Here is a 22,221-nt window from a genome sequence, read left to right on the forward strand (position 1 = left end):
TTTCTCTATTTTGGGTTTCCAAAAGATTTCAATAAACCACAGGATAATTAAAAATCAGACATTATCTTTCTTACCTTGATGTTTTTTGATGGTAAACACCTTTTTATTGTCTCCATAGTGCTGCCTAGTTTCCACCAGTACAGTACTTAAGTGAATTTTGCTCTGGATGTTGAATATTACTTAAATATTACTTATTTGAATATTAATTGAATATTACTTGAATATTACTTAAAAACTAAAGTAACTTCCTCAGAATTATTATTCTATTCTGGTTAGGATACTATCTGCTCTGGTTTGTTAAAATTTCCCTTTAGAGTGGTTTTAATTTTGTTTCTGATAGGGTCCTAGGATTTATTGCCACACCCATCCTGCATCTGTTTTTCTTTGAATTACTCTCCTTGCAGTTTCTGATTCATACAGGGCCTTACAGGTTAGTGACAACCTGGCCATCACAACGCTGGGAAGGAGAGGCCTACTTTTCAGAGGTGTTGATGTTTTCTGTACCTGAAGGTTTTCAAGAGATATCAATCTTCCTCACCACCGCCCTTGGTCCTCTTAATGGACTAAGCAGTTCCTCATGAAATTTCTGTAGAATATCTGTACCAACTTCTCAATATTGTTACATCCTGAGTCTATAAATTCCTGGCCTCAAGGTAATGTTAGATTTCTAGCTCCAGCCCCTATTTACATAAGGCCTATACTAAGGAACGGAACCCACAGACATCAGTCCGCTCTTCTTTCTCTGGATTTAATTTCTCTGTTACTTTCTGAAACATGCACGTGTTCCTTTCTTTCTTTTAATCTCAGCTATGTCCTTTTAACTTTTTCAAAATTGACCCAGAATTTACGTGTGTCTCCAGTAAGAGTACATTAAATTGAGCGTAGTCTGCTATTCTACTGGCGTATTTGAGATCCAGATAATTTGCTACTTAAGTGGATTCAATGACCTGTATATTTCAGGCATCTAAAACTCACCATGTTCCAAATATCCCTCCTTATAGTTAGTAATTTTCTTGGGAATCTGGATGACATAAAATGGAATAAAGTTAGTGAGTGGCCCAGGAATGCCTGAAAGTTTGTTTGTCAGAGTGGCCAGGGAAAGTTAAGCAAGGAAGAAAAGCAAATGAAAAACAGAATCACATTATTATGGCTGAGTTTACTCCCAGGATTCCATGCAGAGCTCTCTGTAGAGCTGGGTTGGGTTATAACTTATGCCAGAGCTCTACATGGGGCTGACACCATCTCATGCCAAGCTCTCAGTTCTGGGCTCACGTCATCTCTGGTCCACTCTGTGGAGTGGAAACTTTGGAGGAATGGCCAATGTGTTCCGCGGTGTAGGAAGAGGGAAATTATGAATGTGACTTTCTAAATTGTGGAGGAACTAACCACTGTAAATGTTCCTTGAACTATGTTGTTTAATTTGACCAGTCAGATCAATGACTTTCCCCTTGAATGAAATGCTGCTACGTATATGAGCAGAAAAACAAAACTGGTATAAGGAATAGATAGCTAGTGGGAAGCTTCCGCATAGCACAGGGAGATGCGCTCGGTGCTTTGTGACCACCTAGAGGGGTGGGATAAGGAGGGTGGGAGGGAGGGAGATGCAAGAGGGAGGAGACATGGGGACATATGTATAACTGATTTACTTTGTTATAAAGCAGAAACTAACACACCATTGTAAAGCAATTATACTCCAATAAAGATGTTTAAAAAAAAACTGGTATAAGGAGATGGAGAGACTGGGAGTCTTTTTTTTTTTTTTTTTTTTTTTAAACATCTTTATTGGAGCATAATTGCTTTACAATGGTATGTTAGTTTCAGCTTCACAACAAAATGAATCAGTTATATATATACATATGTTCCCATATCTCTTCTCGCTTGCGTCACCCTCCCTCCCACCCTCCCTATCCCACCCCTCCAGGCGGTCACACAGCACCGAGCTGATCTCCCTGTGCTATGCGGCTGCTTCCCACTAGCTATCTACCTTACGTTTGGTAGTGTATACATGTCCATGCCTCTTTATTGCTTTGTCACCGTTTACCCTTCCCCCTCCCCATAGCCTCAAGTCCATTCTCTAGTAAGTCTGTGTCTTTATTCCTGTTTCACCCCTAGGTTTTTCATGACATTTTTTTTTTCTTAAATTCCATATATATGTGTTAGCATACGGGTCTCTTGTAGACAGCAAATATATGGGTCTTGTTTTTGTATCCATTCAGCCAATCTGTGTCTTTTGGTGGGAGCATTTAGTCCATTTACATTTAAGGTAATTATCGATATGTGTGTTCCCATTCCCATTTTCTTAATTGTTTTGGGTTTGTTATTGTAGGTCTTTTCCTTCTTTTGTGTTTCTTGCCTAGAGAAGTTCCTTTAGCAGTTGTTGTAGAGCTGGTTTGGTGGTGCTGAACTCTCTCAGCTTTTGCTTGTCTCTAAAGGTTTTAATTTCTCCATCAAATCTGAATGAGATCCTTGCTGGGTAGAGTAATCTTGGTTGCAGGTTTTTCTCCTTCAACACTTTCAATATGTCCTGCCACTCCCTTCTGGCTTGCAGAGTTTCTGCTGAAAGATCAGCTGTTAACCTTATGGGGATTCCCTTGTGTGTTATTTGTTGTTTTTCCCTTGCTGCTTTTAATATGTTTTCTTTGTATTTAATTTTTGACAGTTTGATTAATATGTGTCTTGGCGTATTTCTCCTTGTATTTATCCTGTATGGGACTCTCTGTGCTTCCTGGACTTGATTAACTATTTCCTTTCCCATATTAGGGAAGTTTTTCAACTATAATCTCTTCAAATATTTTCTCAGTCCCTTTCTTTTTCTCTTCTTCTTCTGGAACCCCTATAATTCGAATGTTGGTACGTTTAATGTTGTCCCAGAGGTCTCTGAGACTGTCCTCAGTTCTTTTCATTCTTTTTTCTTTATTCTGCTCTGCAGTAGTTATTTCCACTATTTTATCTTCCAGGTCACTTATCCGTTCTTCTGCCTCAGTTATTCTGCTATTGATCCCATCTAGAGTACTTTTAATTTCATTTATTGTGTTGTTCATCGTTGCTTGTTTCATCTTTAGTTCTTCTAGGTCCTTGTTAACTGATTCTTGCATTTTGTCCATTCTATTGTCCATTCTATCTCCAAGATTTCGGATCAACCTTACTATCATTATTTTGAATTCTTTTTCAGGTAGACTGCCTATTTCCTCTTCAATTGTTAGGTCTGATGGGTTTTTATCTTGCTCCTTCATCTGCGGTGTGTTTTTCTGTCTTTTCATTTTGCTTATCTTACTGTGTTTGGGGTCTCCTTTTTTGCAGGCTGAAGGTTCGTAGTTCCTGTTGTTTTTTGTGTCTGTCCCCAGTGGCTAAGGTTGGTTCAGTGGGTTGTGTAGGCTTCCTGGTGGAGGGTACTAGTGCCTGTGTTCTGGTGGATGTGGCTAGATCTTGTCTTTCTGGTGGGCAGGTCCACGTCTGGTGGTGTGTTTTGGGGTGTCTGTAGACTTATTATGATTTTGGGCCGCCTCTCTGCTAATGGGTGGGGTTGTGTTCCTGTCTTGCTAGTTGTTTGGCATAGGATGTCCAGCACTGCAGCTTGCTGGTCGTTGAGTGAAGCTGGGTGCTGGCGTTGAGATGGAGATCTCTCGGAAATTTTTGCTGTTTGATATTATGTGCAGCTGGGAGGTCTCTTGTGGATCAGTGTCCTGAAGTTGGCTCTCCCACCTCAGAGGCACAGCACTGACTCCTGGCTGCAGCACCAAGAGCCTTTCATCCACACGGCTCCTTAATTTGGGATGATTGGTTGTCTATTCAGGTATTCCACAGATGCAGGGTACATCCAGTTGATTGTGGAGCTTTAATCCGCTGCTTCTGATGCTGCTGGGAGAGATTTCCCTTTCTCTTCTTTGTTCTCACAGCTCCCAGGGGCTCAGCTTTGGATTTAGCCCCGCCTGTGCGTGTAGGTCGCCGGAGGGCGTCTGTTCTTTGCTCAGACAGGACGGGGTTAAAGGAGCCGCTGATTCGGAGGCTCTGGCTCACTCAGGCCCGGGGGTAGGGAGGGGCACGGAGTGTGGGGCGGGCCTGCGGCGGCAGAGGCCGGCGAGACGTTGCAGCCTGAGGCGCGCCTGTGCGTTCTCCCGGGGGAGTTGTCCCTGGATCCCGGGACCCTGGCAGTGGCGGGCTGCACAGGCTCCCCGGAAGGGCGTGTGGCTAGTGACCTGTGTTCGCACACAGGCCTCCCGGTGGCGGCAGCAGCGGCCCTAGCGTCTCATGTCTGTCTCTGGGCTCCGCACTTTTAGCCGCGGCTCGCGCCCGTCCCTGGAGCTCTCTCAAGCAGCGTTCTTAATCCCCTCTCCTCGTGCACCAGGAAACAAAGAGGGACGTAAAAGTCTCTTGCCTCTTCGGCAGTTCCAGACTTCTCCCCGGACTCTCTCCCGGCCAGCCGCGGTGCACTAACGCCCTGCAGGCTGTGTTCACGCCGCCAACCTCAGTCCTCTCCCGGCGCTCCGACAAAAGCCGGAGCCTCAGCTCCCAGTCCCGCCCGCCCCGGCGGGCGAGCAGACAAGCCTCTCGGCTGGCGAGTTCCGGTCGGCCCGATCCTCTGCGCTGGAATCTGTCCGCTTTGTCCTCCGCACCCCTGTTGCTGTGCTCTCCTCCGCGGCTCCCAAGCTCCCCCACTCCGCCTCCCGAAGCCTCCACCCGCGAAGGGGCTTCCTAGTGTGTGGACACTTTTCCTCCTTCACAGCTCTCTCCCGCTGGTGCAGGACCCGTCCCTATCCTTTTGTCTCTGTTTAGTTTTTTCTTTTGTCCTACCCAGGTACGTGGGGGGTTTCTTGCCTTTTGGGAGGTCTGAGGTCTTCTGCCAGCGTTCAGTAGATGCTCTGTAGGAGTTGTTCCATGCGTAGATGTATTTCTGGTGTATCTGTGGGGAGGAACGTGATCTCCGCGTCTTACTCTTCCGCCATCTTCCCGGAAGTCCTGGGAGTCTTATTTTCCCACCAATTTACTTTGCCTCTGACCATGACCTTCCCTTTGAGTCTCCTAGACCTTGGGGATGATTGCAGCCCCTTGGGTTGGGTGACGGCAACCCCATCTTCACTAAAACCTCTATAGTTAACTTTGATTTTTCCCACTCCGTGTATCCATCGCACGTATGCAGTCAGACATTTGATCATGGACTTTTCCTGACAAAATATGCTTGAATCTAACCATTTCTTTTCACTCCCACTGCTACTGCTATTGTCACTGCCTTAACTAGGGCTTTAAGTTCTTTATATAAATATCTATATATAAATATAATATACAAATAAATAAAATATAATATTAATTCTGATGATTTTAAAGTCTTTTCTTGATAAAGACTTTTCCTGATAAAGACACACAATATCTTACATAAATATTTTTGTATTATCTGTTCTTAGAATTTTAGCCATATGATTCTATCTCTTGGTTTGTCTAGAACTTTTTGATGGAATGCTGGCTATTTTATTTGGCTTTTTTTGTTTTTCTCAGTGCAAACGTTGTTTTGCTTCAAAATATTTTATTCTACCTGGAAGTAGCAAATCTTCAAATTACAATTTTTTAAATGCTTTCAAATATCAATACTATAGGTGTCACATAATCTAGAAAAATGACATTTAAAAATTAACTACTGCCAGATGTGTCTCTATAAAACTTTTCCCCCACTCTTTTAGCTATATATTCTTTAACTGCCTCCTCATACGACAGTTTATGTATTTTCGAAATAAAATTTTAAGAAATAAACTTTGTAGTTTTTAGACATAGATTTCTTGTAGCATGGTTGATTAGAATTTGCTTCTAGTTATTAATAGTTTAGAAAAGTTTATTTCAGCTTCACAATTTATTATTGATAATGTCACATTCATTTTCATTGTTAACTTTGAGAAAACCTCTATGGATTACTTCGTCATAAGTATTTACTATTATAAATGCATTACTGATTTCAGTACTGCTATAGGTTTGTGCATTACAGGGATTCTGATAAAATACTCATTCATACCATGCCATTACACACATTGTTGATGGAGTATATTCATTCATTCATTCATTCATTCATTCATTCATTCATTTATTTTTGGCTGTGTTGGGTCTTCGTTGCTGTGTGCAGGCTTTCTCTACTTGCAGGGACTGGGGGCTACTCTTCGTTGCGGTGCACAGGCTTCTCATTGCGGTGGCTTCTTTTGTTGCAGAGCACGGGCGCTAGGCACGGAGGCTTCAGTAGTTGTGGCTCGCAGGCTCAATAGTCGTGGCTCATGGGCTCTAGAGCGCAGGTTCTGTAGTTGTGGCACACCGGCTTAGTTGCTCCGTGACATGTGGGATCTTCCCGGACCAGGACTCGAACCCTTGTCCCCTGCATTGGCAGGTGGCTTCTTAACCACTGCGCCATCAGGGAAGCCCCTGGAGTATATTCTTGACAGAAGAAAATTTCCGTTTTGACTAAGCATTAATGAGAACTGAATCTTTGACTTATCTTTCACATGCCTGATGATTGAAATAATTTTCCACAGAATAGCTTCTGGTTTTGTACTTTTCAGTTCTTTTTTTCTTCTTCAAACGCACATGCTTTGAGAGCTGTGAAGTGCAAGACATGGCTATATTGTAAGGTGGTTTTTGTCCTTATGCTTCTGTGTCTTGTGCTAGGTTAAGTCAGTAGAGTAGTCAGTATGAGTACTGGAAGTTATTCCTGTAATGGGATAGTATATAGTCAATTACATATGGCGGTGTCTGAAAATCACATAATAGCCTCACTTAAAACATCTCCTTAGGGCTTCCCTGGTGGCGCAGTGGTTGAGAATCCACCTGCCGACGCAGGGGACACGGGTTCGTGTCCCGGTCCGGGAAGCTCCCACATGCCGCGGAGCGGCTAGGCCCGTGAGCCATGGCCGCTGAGCCTGTGCGTCCAGAGCCTGTGCTCCACAACGGGAGAGGCCACAACAGTGAGAGGCCCGCGTACCACAGAAAAAAGAAAATCTCCTTAGCCAGATTTCAAAAAAGCCTGTGGCCATTCCAATATGATCCAACATAGCGGAATATGATAGAAGGAAAATTGGCAAAGAAAGAGATGCTGGTCTTACCTGATGGACGTTAAAATATCTCACTTCTGACAATTTTGCAAAAACTTATAATTCCATGAACTAATTTCTAGGGTTCTTCATAGGACCTAAAAAGGAACCCATAGAGTTGTGGAACAACAATAGAAGCTGCTGTGATGAGAAGCCCAGGCACCGCAACAAAGAGTAGCCCCCGCTCACCGCTACTAGAGAAAGTCTGCACGCAGCATTGAAGACCCAACGCAGCCAAAATAAAAATAAATAAATAAAGATAAATTTAATTTTAAAAAAGTAATACTCAGGTTTGAGGCATGAGAAGTATGATGAGGAGAAATTAGCTAATCCTTTCAGAACTTTTAAAATATCAAACTCGGTCTCTAAGATTTTAGCATTATATACAACATTGGTTACTTATTAGTGGTTTGGGAAGGCCAATTTAAAATTTTCTGATCTTACTGTATTGAAATTCACGGCCCTAATGTTTTCCACATTGACTATATGAATGATGAAGTAAAGTCAATCATGTATTTCCTTTCCAACTGGACAGAAAACAAAATTTTAAAAAGTGTTTGGACTACTGACTTTTGATTTCTTCTAAGGCAAGTGTATAGGTAATTTTTATTCCCTGATTAGGAGAAAAATGGTGGAAGAGGGCAGGGTTAAGAATTAAGATTTCAAGAGCGTGAGAGGTAGATGGCCAACCAGAGTTCCTAAGTTTCAGTGCGTGTAACTGTTGCCGCCGCTTAAGCCTGCCAAAGCAGTGGTACGGCTGCTCTCCTCGTATTTGCTACCTCTAGAAACATTCTTGCCAGTAGTGGCAGCAGCGGGACTCAATTACCCCCTTTTCTCACTCTCTCCAGAAGCTCCAGATGGCGTCTTCTGTGGGCAACGTGGCCGACAGCACAGAACCAATGAAACGTATGCTTTCCTTCCAAGGGTTAGCTGAGTTGGCACATCGAGAGTATCAGGCAGGAGATTTTGAGGCAGCTGAGAGACACTGCATGCAGCTGTGGAGACAAGAGCCAGACAATACTGGAGTAGTTTTATTACTTTCATCTCTACACTTCCAGTGTCGAAGGCTGGACAGATCTGCCCACTTTAGTACTCTGGCAATTAAACAGAACCCTCTTCTGGCAGAAGCCTATTCGAATTTGGGGAATGTGTACAAGGAAAGAGGGCAGTTGCAGGAAGCAATTGAGCATTACCGGCATGCATTGCATCTCAAACCATATTTCATCGATGGTTATATTAACCTGGCAGCCGCTTTGGTAGCAGCAGGCGACATGGAAGGGGCAGTACAAGCTTACGTCTCTGCTCTTCAGTGCAATCCTGATTTGTACTGTGTTCGCAGTGACCTGGGGAACCTGCTCAAAGCCCTGGGTCGCTTGGAAGGAGCCAAGGCATGTTATTTGAAAGCAATGGAGATGCAACCGAACTTTGCAGTAGCTTGGAGTAATCTTGGCTGTGTTTTCAATGCACAAGGGGAGATTTGGCTTGCAATTCATCACTTTGAAAAGGCTGTCACACTTGACCCCAATTTTCCGGATGCTTATATCAATTTAGGAAATGTCTTGAAAGAGGCACGGATTTTTGACAGAGCTGTGGCAGCTTACCTTTGTGCCCTAAGCTTGAGCCCAAATCATGCAGTGGTACATGCCAACCTGGCTTGTGTATACTATGAGCAAGGCCTGATGGATCTGGCAGTAGACACCTACAGGCGAGCTATTGAATTGCAACCACATTTCCCTGATGCTTACTGCAACCTAGCCAACGCTCTGGAAGAGAAGGGCAGTGTTGCCGAAGCAGAAGAGTGTTATAATACAGCTCTGCGGCTGTGTCCCACCCATGCAGACTCTCTGAATAACCTAGCCAATATCAAAGGAGACCAGGGAAACTTTGAAGAGGCAGTTCGCTTGTATTGTAAAGCATTAGAAGTCTTCCCAGAGTTTGCTGTTGCCCATTCAAATTTAGCAAGTGTATTGCAGCAGCAGGGAAAACTGCAGGAAGCTCTGATGCATTATAAGGAGGCTGTTCGAATCAGTCCTACCTTTGCTGATGCCTACTGTAACATGGGAGACACTCTAAAGGAGATGCAGGATGTTCAGGGAGCCTTGCAGTGTTATACTCGTGCCATTCAGATTAACCCTGCACTTGCGGATGCCCACAGCAATGTGGCTTCCATTCACAAGTATTCAGGGAATATTCCAGAAGCAATTGCTTCTTATCGCACTGCTCTGAAGCTTGAACCTGATTTTCCTGACGCTTATTGTGATTTGGCTCATTGCCTGCAGATTGTCTGTGATTGGACAGACTATGATGAGCGAATGAAGAAGTTGGTCAGCATTGTGGCTGACCAACTGGAGAAGAATAGGTTGCCTTCTGTGCAGCCTCATCATAGTATGCTCTATCCTCTTTCTCATGGCTTCAGGAAGGCTATTGCTGAGAGCCGTGGGAACCTCTGCTTGGATGAGATCAGTGTCCTTCATAAACCACCGTACGAACATCCAAAAGACTTGAAGCTCAGTGATGGTCGACTGCGTGTAGGATACGTGAGTTCTGACTTTGGGAATCATCCTACTTCTCATCTTATGCAGTCTATTCCAGGCATGCACAATCCTGATAAATTTGAGGTATTCTGTCATGCCCTGAGCCCAGATGATGGCACAAACTTCCGAGCAAAGGTGATGGCAGAAGCCCATCATTTCACTGATCTTTCTCAGATTCCACGCAATGGGAAAGCAGCTGATCGCATCCATCAAGATGGTATACACATCCTTGTAAATATGAATGGTTATACCAGGGGTGCTCGAAATGAACTCTTTGCTCTCAGGCCAGCTCCTATTCAGGCAATGTGGCTGGGCTACCCTGGGACCAGTGGCGTGCTTTTCATGGATTATATCATCACTGATCAGGAAACTTCACCTGCTGAAGTTGCTGAGCAGTATTCTGAGAAACTGGCTTATATGCCCCATACTTTCTTTATTGGTGATCATGCTAATATGTTCCCTCACCTGAAGAAGAAGGCAGTCATCGATTTTAAGTCCAATGGGCACATTTATGACAATCGGATTGTGCTGAATGGCATCGACCTCAAAGCATTTCTTGATAGTCTCCCAGATGTGCAGATTGTCAAGATGAAATGTCCTGATGGAGGAGACAACGCAGACAGCAGTAATACGGCTCTTAATATGCCTGTCATTTCTATGAATACTATTGCAGAGGCAGTTATTGAAATGATTAACAGAGGACAAATTCAGATAACAATTAATGGATTCAGTCTTAGCAATGGACTGGCAACTACCCAGATCAACATTAAGGCTGCCACTGGAGAGGAGGTTCCCCGTACCATTATTGTAACCACACGTTCTCAGTACGGGTTACCGGAAGATGCCATTGTGTACTGTAACTTCAATCAGTTATATAAAATTGACCCATCTACTTTGCAGATGTGGGCAAATATTCTGAAGCGTGTTCCCAATAGCGTACTGTGGCTGTTGCGTTTTCCAGCAGTAGGAGAACCTAATATTCAACAGTATGCACAAAATATGGGCCTTCCCCAGAAGCGTATCATTTTTTCACCTGTTGCTCCTAAAGAGGAACATGTTCGGAGAGGCCAGCTGGCTGATGTCTGCTTGGACACTCCACTCTGTAATGGACACACCACAGGGATGGATGTCCTTTGGTCAGGGACACCCGTGGTGACTATGCCAGGAGAGACTCTTGCTTCCCGAGTTGCAGCTTCCCAGCTCACTTGTTTAGGCTGTCTTGAGCTTATTGCTCAAAATAGACAAGAATATGAAGACATAGCTGTGAAACTGGGAACTGATCTAGAATACCTGAAGAAAATTCGTGGCAAAGTCTGGAAGCAGAGAACATCTAGCCCTCTGTTCAACACCAAACAATACACAATGGACCTAGAGCGGCTCTATCTACAGATGTGGGAGCATTACGCAGCTGGCAACAAACCTGATCACGTGATTAAGCCTGTTGAAGTCACTGAGTCGGCCTAAATAATGACTGTGTGCACAGGAGAATTACCCTGTACCTGAGCCTCAACCTTCTGGGGGAAAGGGAACTACTTTTTCCTTATCTGTACAATACCATGCTGCAGATGGGTGACAGACAATAATAAGAAATAGCACAGCCAGACTTGCTTCCTGCATGATCATGATCATGATAGGGAGAGACACAAGAGATGGGAAACTGCTGTTGCACAAGGAGTCTCCATAGAATTTTGCAGCAGCCAGGTGTCTGGAAGGTCTGGAAGGTAAGTCTGGAAGGTCTGCTCTCCCTTGGTCTTCCATGGGATGGATGGTTAGTGTGGAAGGGAGATAGAGATTGCCCAGCCGTTTTGTGATTATCATGGATTGATTGAGCCTTCTGAATTAATATTTTTCTTTATATTTTGGGTATTGGAGCTTTTAAAAATGTTTGTTTTCAGGTATTTTTATTCATGTGAAGTGTGTATGATTCTCTTGAGATAAGCTTTTAAGCTAAAATATTCCTTGTTTTAGTTTCTGAACTCTACAGATAAATGGGGACTTTGCTGGTGTAATCTTTTTATAGGTTTTGTAAACCACTTGAGCCTATATCAGTCATTTTAGTGTCTGACATAATGTTCGGAACTATCAGTGATTTGTTGGTTTATAGATGATGGCTTAAATTCTTTTCCTGGTCCGTTTCCTTCTTCCCTTCCCCCCACTTTAAAAATTCTCCTGTAACTTGGCTAACAAAAAACCAAGTCTGATTCAAAACCTCCCAGAGTGTTTCTCTTAACCGCATCATCTGGTGCCAAATGAAGATTCTTAGGAGTGATTATTAATTCTGAAGGGCACAGTTGTGGTACTGTCACTGATGATAATAATAATGGATTTTTGGACTAGAGTTTTGACCTATTTCACCAGTGTTTTACCGTTGACTGCCCCTCTATGCTGCTTCCAAAAGTGATAGTGTGTGTTAAGATTTTTACTTTCATTTCTAATGTTTGTTTGTTTGTTTTAGTGAGTCCTGTTCTACCTTTTTCTTTCAGCAGAAATGAAATCCCAGGTAAGTATAAGTATTCAAATATTTGATCAGTAAGTCACAGTTATCTCCAGTACATTAAATAACTTTCATCAAAAAACATGTTATAGGTAAAAAGCTCTGAAGGACCAGCTATGTATATGATAATTATGTTTCAGACCTTCTAGGGTATTATATATAATAACTTGTCTTCTGGACGTGGTCTTGAAGTCTTTATGGATTCAGTCTCAGTAGTAGCGAACTGCACTGCTACTTGGTTTGGAGTACAAATTAGACTTTAGCCCTCCTGGAGGTTGAGTTTTTGGTATTGAAAACCATAGGAATGAAATTATTGTATTTCAACAAAGGATCGAGGGCTTGAGGCTTAAACAAGGCAACATACGTGTGGGAAGCAGTCAGCCTTGAGGGCAGGTAAGGACACGCCAGGCATGCCGCCGCTGCTCGAAGGGACTGTCCCTACTTGTTCCCCTCCTTGTTCCATTCCATGGGAGATAAATCACCAGAGCCCAGAGATCAGAAAGAATGTAAAATGAGACAAGCAAAGCTGTCTCCCCCCTGCACATGCAGGTTATTTTTGATGCTTCTGGGTTTATGGGTTTCCTCCCAGGGAAGTTAACCTTGAGCCGAGACAGTCTGTAGATAATGTAATCCACCATCTGGCAACCTTCCGATTTCTAGGCTAGATAATCTGCAACTGTAGCATAATAAAATGTGCCTTGCAACCATCAGTTGTCTTGGTCCTTCTGACCCCATGCGTCGGTGCTACTTCAGTTCCTTACCCCTTCCCTTCTGACCCTGGGCGGTGAGATCCTCTTTCTCCGGCTGGTCCGCGGCAAGTGGCACTCGAACAGGGACCTGAAGCGTGAAGGCAATTAAAAGAAAAAGAAAGTGCAGGTAAGAGAACCCTTATGCAAAATATGTGTGGCCACCAGTAAAAGTGAAACTAATAGAGGCATAAGGCAATAGTCAGAAGTAAAACAAGATGGGGCAAAAGGGCTCAAAGATGTATGAATTATTTGCTCAGGTTTTACTTTTGATGCTTAGAGCTCGGGGTAATAAAGTTTCTGAACTTTATTGTTGACTGAATTTTTACAGCATATCCATGGTGTATCTCCCTGGTTTCCTGATGGCGGCTCTGTTGACATAGAAATCTGGCAGAAAGTTGGAGAAGATTTAAAAAATTATTACGAGTCTCGAGGGCCTACTCATACTCCTGTTGTTACATATAGTTTGTGGAATCTGATAAAAATATGTTTAGATTCTTCTCATGATAGTGTTGATTTGAATGTAAAGTCAGAAAAACATAAGCCTCTGACAGAAGGAGAGACTGTATTATCAACTACTGTGTCGCCACTTCCTAAACCGAAAGAGCTAATTAATTTAAATATTTTAGATGAAGAGGAACATTTTGACTTAACAGATGAGGCTTGTAAACATAAAAGAGAGAAATATCCTGAGGATGATTTTCTAATGGCTGTGATAGATAAGTCAGTGAAAAAGCTGCAGGTTAATAAGGACTGTCTTCCTCAAAAATCCACATCTGTAAAAATGCTGAGTCCCTTGCAGCGCGCTGTACAAGGAGCAATAAAACGAGGAGAAGATCCTATTTTCTGTTGTCCCGTCATAGAAAGACCTGATCCTAATAATCCTCAACAAGCTACTAGGGAGCATCAGGCTCTCCCTTTGAAAGTTTTGAAAGATTGAAAATCTGCCTGTGCTCAATATGGGCCCACTGCTCCTTTTACTACTGCTATGGTTGACAGGAGAAGCTCTTCCCCCCGCTGATTGGAAGTCTATTGCACGAGCTTGTTTAAATGGTGGAGATTATTTAATATGGAAGTTTGATTTTTATGAAGGGGCTGCTGAACAAGCAGAAAAGAATGCTGCCCATAATATTCCAGTTGATTATCATATGCTGATTGGGGAAGGACAATATCTTTCTTTACAAGATCAATTAACTTATCCCTTTGTTGCTTATCCTCAAATAAATCATTTGGCATTACAAGCCTGGAGGAAATGTCCTTCTACACACAAAACTGAAGATCTTTCAAAACTTAGACAGGGACCTGATGAACCATATGCTGATTTTGTAGATAGGTTGTCACAGGCGGTGGGGAGACTCATTGTGGACGGACTCACTGGTACAATTGTAGTTAAGCAACTTGCTTTTGAAAATGCTAATAATGAGTGTCAGGCTGCGATTCGACCTTGGAGAAAACGGGGAACATTGGAGGATTATATTCGCCTTTGTGCAGACATTGGGCCTACTTATATACAGGGTGCTGCTGTGGCTGCAGCATTAACTAAAGTGGGGTTCAAAAACAATCAAAAGAAAACAAAGACTTGTTTTAAATGCGGAAAGGCAGGTCCTTTTGCTAGAGAATGTAGATCTTTTAATTCTAACCCTAGTCCTTCCGTCCCTACTCAGAAACCTCCAGATGGTCAGAAAATCCCTGGTTTATGCCGTAAATGCAATAGGGGAAAACATTGGGCACAAGATTGTTGCTCAGTGGCCCACAAGGATGGGCCACGACTGTCGGGAAACTCCTCCCGGGGCCTTCCCCGGCCCCAACAAATAATAAGGGCAATGTCTGTGTATCCTCCTCAAATTATCAATCAGACATTAACCAAAACCAAAAACATACAATATCCTCGCTCTCCAGAGCAACACCAGGAAGTGCAGGACTGGAGCTCAGTACCTCCGCCCGATATGTATTAACTCCTGAAATGGGTCCTCAGGCCCTCTCTACGGGCATCTGTGAACCTTTACCCAAGGGTTTGATGGGACTATTATTGGGAAGAAGTAGTGTCACCATGAAAGGTTTAACTGTTATGCCAGGAGTCATGGTTTCTGACTACGAAGGAGAAATAAAAGTCATGGCACAAACTATTAAAAATATAATAACTATTTCTCCTGGTGATCAAATTGCACAATTGCTACTTTTGCCCTTTGTACCTCATGGACAAATTTTACAACATCAAAAGAGAGAAACAAAGGCTTTTGGATCGTCTAATGCTGCCTACTGGATTCAGAAGATAGGGAGAGAACGTCCAGAAATGAAATGAACCATTAATGGAAAGGTTTTTTCAGGTTTGTTAGACACTGGAGCTGATGTCTCTGTTATGACGCAGGTACACTGGCCTAAACGTTGGCCCATTAGTCCTACTATTACAGAACTTCACGGAATAGGACAAAGTTCTTCTCCTATGCAAAGTAGTCAGTTTTTTTTATGGCAAGATAGTGAGGGCCATTCAGGATATTTCCAGCCTTATGTTTTGCCTGGGCTGCCTTTAAACCTCTGGGGCCGAGATATATTAAAAGAAATGGGAGTATTACTTTATAGTCCAAACTCTCAAGTCTCTAATATGACGTTGGATCAAGGATTTCTTCCCACAAAAGGGCTGGGAACAAATCAACAAGGAACTGTCTATCCTATTGATGTGAAAATAAAATATGATAGACAAGGTTTGGGTTTTTTTAGGGGCCTTGGATTCTCCTCCACTCACTGCTGATCCAATTATTTGGCTGACTGATGACCCTGTATGGGTGGACCAATGGCCCCTCACAAAGGAGAAATGAGAAGCTGCAGAACAATTAGTACTGGAACAATTAGGGCATTTAGAAATTTCCAGTAGTCCTTGGAATACTCCTATTTTTATTATCAAGAAAAAATCTGGAAAATATAGGTTATTACAGGATCTAAGAGCTGTTAATAAAACTATGCTAATAATGGGAGCTCTTCAACCAGGCCTACCCTCTCCAACAGCCATACCACACAATTATCATCTTTTAGTTATAGATTTAAAAGATTGTTTTTTCACTATTCCTTTGTTTCCTGAAGATAGAAAACATTTTGCTTTTAGCTTGCCTGCCTTAAATTTTAAGGAACCCATGAGGAGATTTCAATGGAAAGTATTGCCTCAGGGCATGGCAAATAGTCCTACGTTATGCCAAAAATATGTGGCTCAGGCCTTGACTCCTGTGAGAAAAAGGTTTCCATTGTTATATCTCATACATTATATGGATGATATACTTTTAGCCACTGATAATATTTCTTTATTAGAGACTGCTTTTCAATTTTTACAACAGTCCTTACAATCATTTGGCTTGGTCATTGCCTCAAAAAAAATTCAAAGACAATCTCCATTTTTATATTTGGGAAAATATATTGATAACACTACCAGTAGGCCTCAAAAACTGCAAATTCGAGTTGATAATTTAAAAACATTAAATGCTTTTCAAAAATTACTTGGAGATATTAATTGGCTAAGGCCTTCCTTAAAACTTACTACTGCTCAATTACAGCCTTTGTTTGATATTCTTAAAGGTGACTCAGATCCTTCTTCTTCACGCTCTATGACTCCAGAAGGATTTCAAGCTTTACAAATAGTCAATAGATCTATCAGTTCTACACAATTAACTAGAATTCATACTCACCTTCCAATTTTCTTAATAATTTGTCCAACTCCTCATGTGCCTACTGCCGTCTTATGGCAAACTGTTGGAATTATTGAATAGATTCATATGAAAACTACACCCTCTAAAGTTATTAACCCTTATTATGAACTTATTAGTAATTTAATAATGCAAGGTAGAACTAGATGCTTACAACCTATAAGTATAGAACCTTCTCAAATTATTATCCCTTATTCAGTTAGTCAACAAAATTGGCTTTTTCAACATAGTAATGAATGGGGTCTTGCTCTTGCAGCATTTTCAGGTACCTTGGAATGCCATTACCCTGCTGATAAATTGATCCAATTCAGCAAACTTAACTCATATCTTTCCTTCTATAATTAGGCAACAGCCTGTTCCTCATGTACCTTTGGTTTTTACGGACGGTTCTTCTTCAGGAGTGGCTACTGTAATCATTGATGACGGAACAAACCTCATTAAAGAAACTTCCTTGACTTCAGCTCAACGTGTTGAACTGTATGCTGTCATTATGTCTTCTAAACATTTGCCTTCTATATCTTTTAATTTGTTTTCTGATAGTAAATATCTTATTAGCTTGTGATTTCTTCTGGAGACTGCGAGCATAGGACATACTAATGACCCTGAATTATCATCCTCTTTTCGTTTGCTTCAACAGCTTATTCGTTCCCATGATGGTCCTGTTGCAGGTCTGTATATCCGTGCTCATTCTAACTTGCCTGGTCCATTGACTAAACTTAATGCGACTGCAGACGTTTTAACTCGATCTAAACGTGATCTTTATCCTGTACATTTTCCTCCCAAGAATAGAGTTGAAGTTACTCCTCCTCCTCAATCTCTTTTCCCTAAAGCAGGACATGTCCCAATTTACCGTACTCCTCCTTTCCGTTCGTCATGCTGTCAAGAATGGCTAATATACTGCATTCATTATCTCCATACTCTTGATACTCATGGTCCATGTCCTGGACACCCTCATATTATGGTAAGTTATGATCAAACTGCTTCACAAGCAGCACAGCAGTTGCACGCTTTACACCGTCAGTCAGCGGCTACATTACACACACAATTTTCCCTTACTGGTGAAGCCGCCCCACAAATTGTGAAGCAATGCCCGCAATGCTTACCTCACCTTCCTGTTCCACATTATGTTGTTAATCCTCGTGGATTATTACCTAGACATTTATGGCAAATGGATGTTACTCATATCCCGTCTTTTGGGAAATTACAGTTTGTTCATGTCACTATCGACACGTATTCTGGTTTCCTCTGTGCTACAGCACAGACCGGAGAAGCTACTAAACATGTTATCACTCATTTATTACACTGTTTTGCTTTCATGAACCTTCCCAAAATTATTAAAACAGATAATGGGCCCGCTGCTTTTGCAACATTTTGTAATTCATTACAAAATTACCCATATTACAGGCATTCCATATAACCCTCAAGGACAAGGTATTATAGAACGTGCAAATAGATCTTTAAAGCTAACTATTGAAAAAATAAAAAGGGGGGAACTGTATAGAACAACGCCACATAACCTTATAAAATCATGCTCTGTTTATTTTAAATGTTCTCACTGTTGACAAATTTGGCTGCTCTGCAGGGGGAAGGTTGGTGGCTGAGCCAAGATTGGCCTCTCAATCTCCGGAGGTCCTCTGGAAAGATCCGTTAACCAGCACTTGGCGTGGTCCTGATCCTGTGTTGATTTGGGGACGTGGTCACGTGTGTATCTTTCCCAGATCAGCGCCTGGACCTTGCTGGCTTCCTGAGCGCTTAGTCAAGCAAATAGATGGCTCGCCACAGCTCACCTAGTTCAGAAGATGAAGAAGCTCTGCACCTCTCCAGAAAATTTGACAGTGTTGATTGAGAAAAAGAAGAAGAAGAGGAGACCACTTGCCAGGACGACTCAAAGGAGTGATGTTCCAACTTGGGGTCAAATTAAACAACTGGTTTCATGAGTTCAAGAGTCAGTGAAACAACAGAATAATCCTGTTACACCTGTAACTTTATTTTTGGTTATGTTGGCAACCATTTCATGTGTTCCCTCTGTTAATGCAGCAACTTACTGGGCCTATGTACCTGATCCTCCACTATTACAACCCATATCTTGGTCTGAAGCAGAGTTTCCTGTATTTTACAATGATAAGTGTTTATGGGCCTCTTATTGGGAATATAAAACAAATCAATATGTCTGTAAATTACACTAACTGGTTTAGTACCCATCCTGTCTGTCTTAGCCCATTGAATCTGGAAACTGGATGTGTAAAGGCTATTAGTTATGAGCATACAGATGTTTATGAGGGAACGGATCAATTCGTTTGTCAGCCTCTCCAGGCATCCTTCGTTTTACAGGAACCAACATTACTCTTACATGCCAGGCTACCAGCCGACGAGAGGATCTTAAGGATACCATCATTTGGTATAAAATGGGCAAGCTATTAATATTAGAGGTCAAATCTCATAGGCCTCACCACTTAGGGATTCCGCTATTACTATAGCCAAGGTTACAGGTGAAGATTCAGGAAATTATTTCTGTATGAAGCGTTTACTTGGAGGACAAGGGATACTTATAGCTGGACATAAGGTTACTATGCTTAACAGAAAATCAAAAAATCAATTGCCTCCCCTTATGACCGTTAACTTTCCTGGATCCAATTTTGAACGTTGCAATGCATCTTGGAATAATAACCAAATATGGTGTACTATAGGTTATACCAAGGTGTCAATTCTTATCTCTTCTTTTCCCATCATAGATAGGTTTATCACATTTCAAAAGAACTGGGATATATGGAAACTAGCTCTAACTTATTCCAATACACCTGTTATAACTTGTGTTGCTCCTCCATATACACTTTTGTGTGGTTCTATTAACATTGGTAATTCTTCCAAAGGAGGATATAATATTAGCTGTGTTAATTGTATTTTTAGCAGTTGTATGTTCCCTTCTGCAGGAACGCAATCTGTGCTTATACTAAAGCAACCCATGTATGTTATGGTGCCTGTACATCTGAGAGAACCTTGGTATGAAGATACTGGAGTACAGGCATGGGTGGAACTCTCTAAAGCCTTGCAGAGGAGACGCTTTCTTGGGTGGCTAATAGTAAGTTTACTTGCCTCGGCTGCTCTGTCTGCTACTGTGGCTACTGCCGGTCTTGCTCTTTCACAGAGTATTAATCATGCTCACTTTGCTAATCAGTTATCTCAACATACCAGTCTTGCTTTATCTTTACAAAGTCACATAGATTTACGGATTAATAACAAGTTAGATGAATTTAAAAACGCAATTTTGGGGAGTGGAGATCAGATGGCAGCATTAAAATTGAGGATGCGTTTAGCTTGTCATGCAAAGTATACATGGATGTGTGTTACTCCTTAAAAGTACAGTGACTGTATTTGGGAATGGGAAAAAGTAAAAATGCATCTGCTGAGTGTTTGGTCAGATAATAATATTAGTCTTGATCTTAAGAAATTAAATGCTGAAATTCAGGATATACAAAATACACATCTTGATGATGTTTCGCCAGAAGATGTAATTCAAACTTTACTGGATCATTTAAAGTGGTTAAACCCTCAGTCTTGGATTACTGGAAGGTTGTCAGGATTTATTACCCTGGCCACAATTTGCCTATTATTGATAATAATCTTCTCATGTCTGTTTCGTATCCTCATGCAACAGTACACTACTCTCGGCACTAAACTTCATGGAATTATTTTGCAGCAAAAGTTAAAAAATAAAAAAGGGGGACCTGTGGGAAGCAGTCAGCCTTGAGAGCAGGTAAGGACATGCCAGGCATGCCGCCGCTGCTCGAAGGGACTGTCCCTACTTGTTCCCCTCCTTTCTCCTTTCCATGGGAGATAAATCACCAGAGCCCAGAGATCAGAAAGAATGTAAAATGAGACAAGCAAAGCTGTCTTCCCCCTGCACATGCAGGTTATTTTTGATGCTTCTGGGTTTATGGGTTTCCTCCCAGGGAAGTTAACCTTGAGCCGAGACAGTCTGTAGATAATGTAAACCACCATCTGGCAACCTTCCTTTTTCTAGTCTAGATAATCTGCAACTGTAGCGCAATAAAATTTGCCTTGCAACCATCAATTGTCTTGGTCCTTCTGACCCCATTCGTCGGTGCTACTTCAGTTCCTTCTGACCCTGGGCGGTGAAATCCTCTTTCTCCGGCTGGTCCGCGGCACACATGAATATATGTTTTTGTCTTGCTGTACTGCACCTGTGCTGTCTAGTAACAGATATTTTGTCTGCTAGTAGTGTTCTAGATTATGTCTTTCCAAAGCGCTGAGGCAGTGCACCTATTCTGTAGTTGCAGCTGATGCCTGAATGTAGCCTAGCTGACAAATTATTGATTAATAAGAACTTGAATTTCTGAAAGATTTGTACTGTTAACCAAAATCTGAGCAAGGAGTCTCAAATGTAATTCTTAGCCAGAATTACATGTTAATGAACCATTTAACAGTGTGAATCAAGGAACATCAGTGTAAGGATTTCTTTTAATTTATTTTTTACCTGCTTGAGATATCAGTTAAGGTTTGCCAGCTTGGTTGCAGATGAACGGATGTTTGAAGTTCACCAAACTACTTAATGTGGGATAGGATAATAGACTTCCAGCGCCCTCAAGACTGCGACATTGCAGCCATTTTACATAGCACATCCTCCTCCTATAGGGATGAACCTTTCCCTGGCCCGAAAAGTAGCAGCTCTGTTGAAGCTTTGCTTATTGTAACAGGATTTTGTTTCCGGGTTACATGTCTGTGGAAGACTTAATTCTGAATAGAGATATAGATATTACTGGAAACTAATTGTTTTTTCTATTATACTCTGATTTATCAAAAAAGTAAAACATTTAAACTGTGCTACAGAAATTCAGAAGTTGTCTTGCAATCTTTAAACAATAAATGAATGAGTTGCCCTTAAAAAAAAAAAAGGATTAAGCAGTTAAGCTGTTGGTCCCACATCAGACAAATTTTCCTATACCTTCTGTCAATATTGTTAACAGAGACTGTTATTTTATTAATCCTTATGATCCCGTGATTCTTTCTTTCATGTTTCAGGGCACAGCAGGTGAGAGAGTGGATTTGTTAAGCTGGGTGGGTTTATCCTTCTTTTATGCGTTCATTCAATTTTATGTTCATTTACTTATTGTACACACATGGCAATAGAAGCTGCTAAAACAATCATTGCTATTCTGCAAAACAACAAGGCACAGAAGCAGATGTCTTATTTCTGAGATTTCTCCCCCCAGGATTATTATGATTAAAGATCCTTTCCCCCCACTCCCTGGAGAGGACAAGGGGCTGCTCGCTGGAGGTTTTTTAATGACTTGGGGAAAGGCTCAAATATCCCCCATTATGGTAATCCACCCCAGGGGCAAACCACACAAGAATATTATGAATTTATTTTATTTTTCTCTCCTTGCAAAGGTAATACTCAGCTCATTAGAATATGAAAACTATACTGTCAAATTTCAGAATTACATGGATGAAGAAAATCACCAAAGTGGCATCATATCACGTGTGTTATAGTTGTATTTACTATATTGACTATATTAACTATGTTGTGTTAACGGTATATTGTATAACTATATATTGAAAAGGCAAAATGCTGTAACTTATTTCAGAAAAAATAATTATGTTGGCAAACCCCAAATTGTACACTGTAGACAGGTCCTAGGAAAAGAAGATTTAATTCATAGTGGACAAGAGGTT

The 22,221-nt window shown here is 41.7% G+C and overlaps 1 pseudogene; it reads left to right on the forward strand.

The window, feature by feature from the left end:
- The window catches only part of LOC137210209 (UDP-N-acetylglucosamine--peptide N-acetylglucosaminyltransferase 110 kDa subunit pseudogene), a 45,035-nt pseudogene extending 24,436 nt beyond the window's left edge, over positions 1–20,599 (forward strand).
- The last annotated feature ends 1,622 nt before the right edge of the window (positions 20,600–22,221 follow it).

Source organism: Pseudorca crassidens, chromosome 17, assembly GCF_039906515.1.
Source record: "Pseudorca crassidens isolate mPseCra1 chromosome 17, mPseCra1.hap1, whole genome shotgun sequence".
NCBI lineage: Eukaryota > Metazoa > Chordata > Mammalia > Artiodactyla > Delphinidae > Pseudorca > Pseudorca crassidens.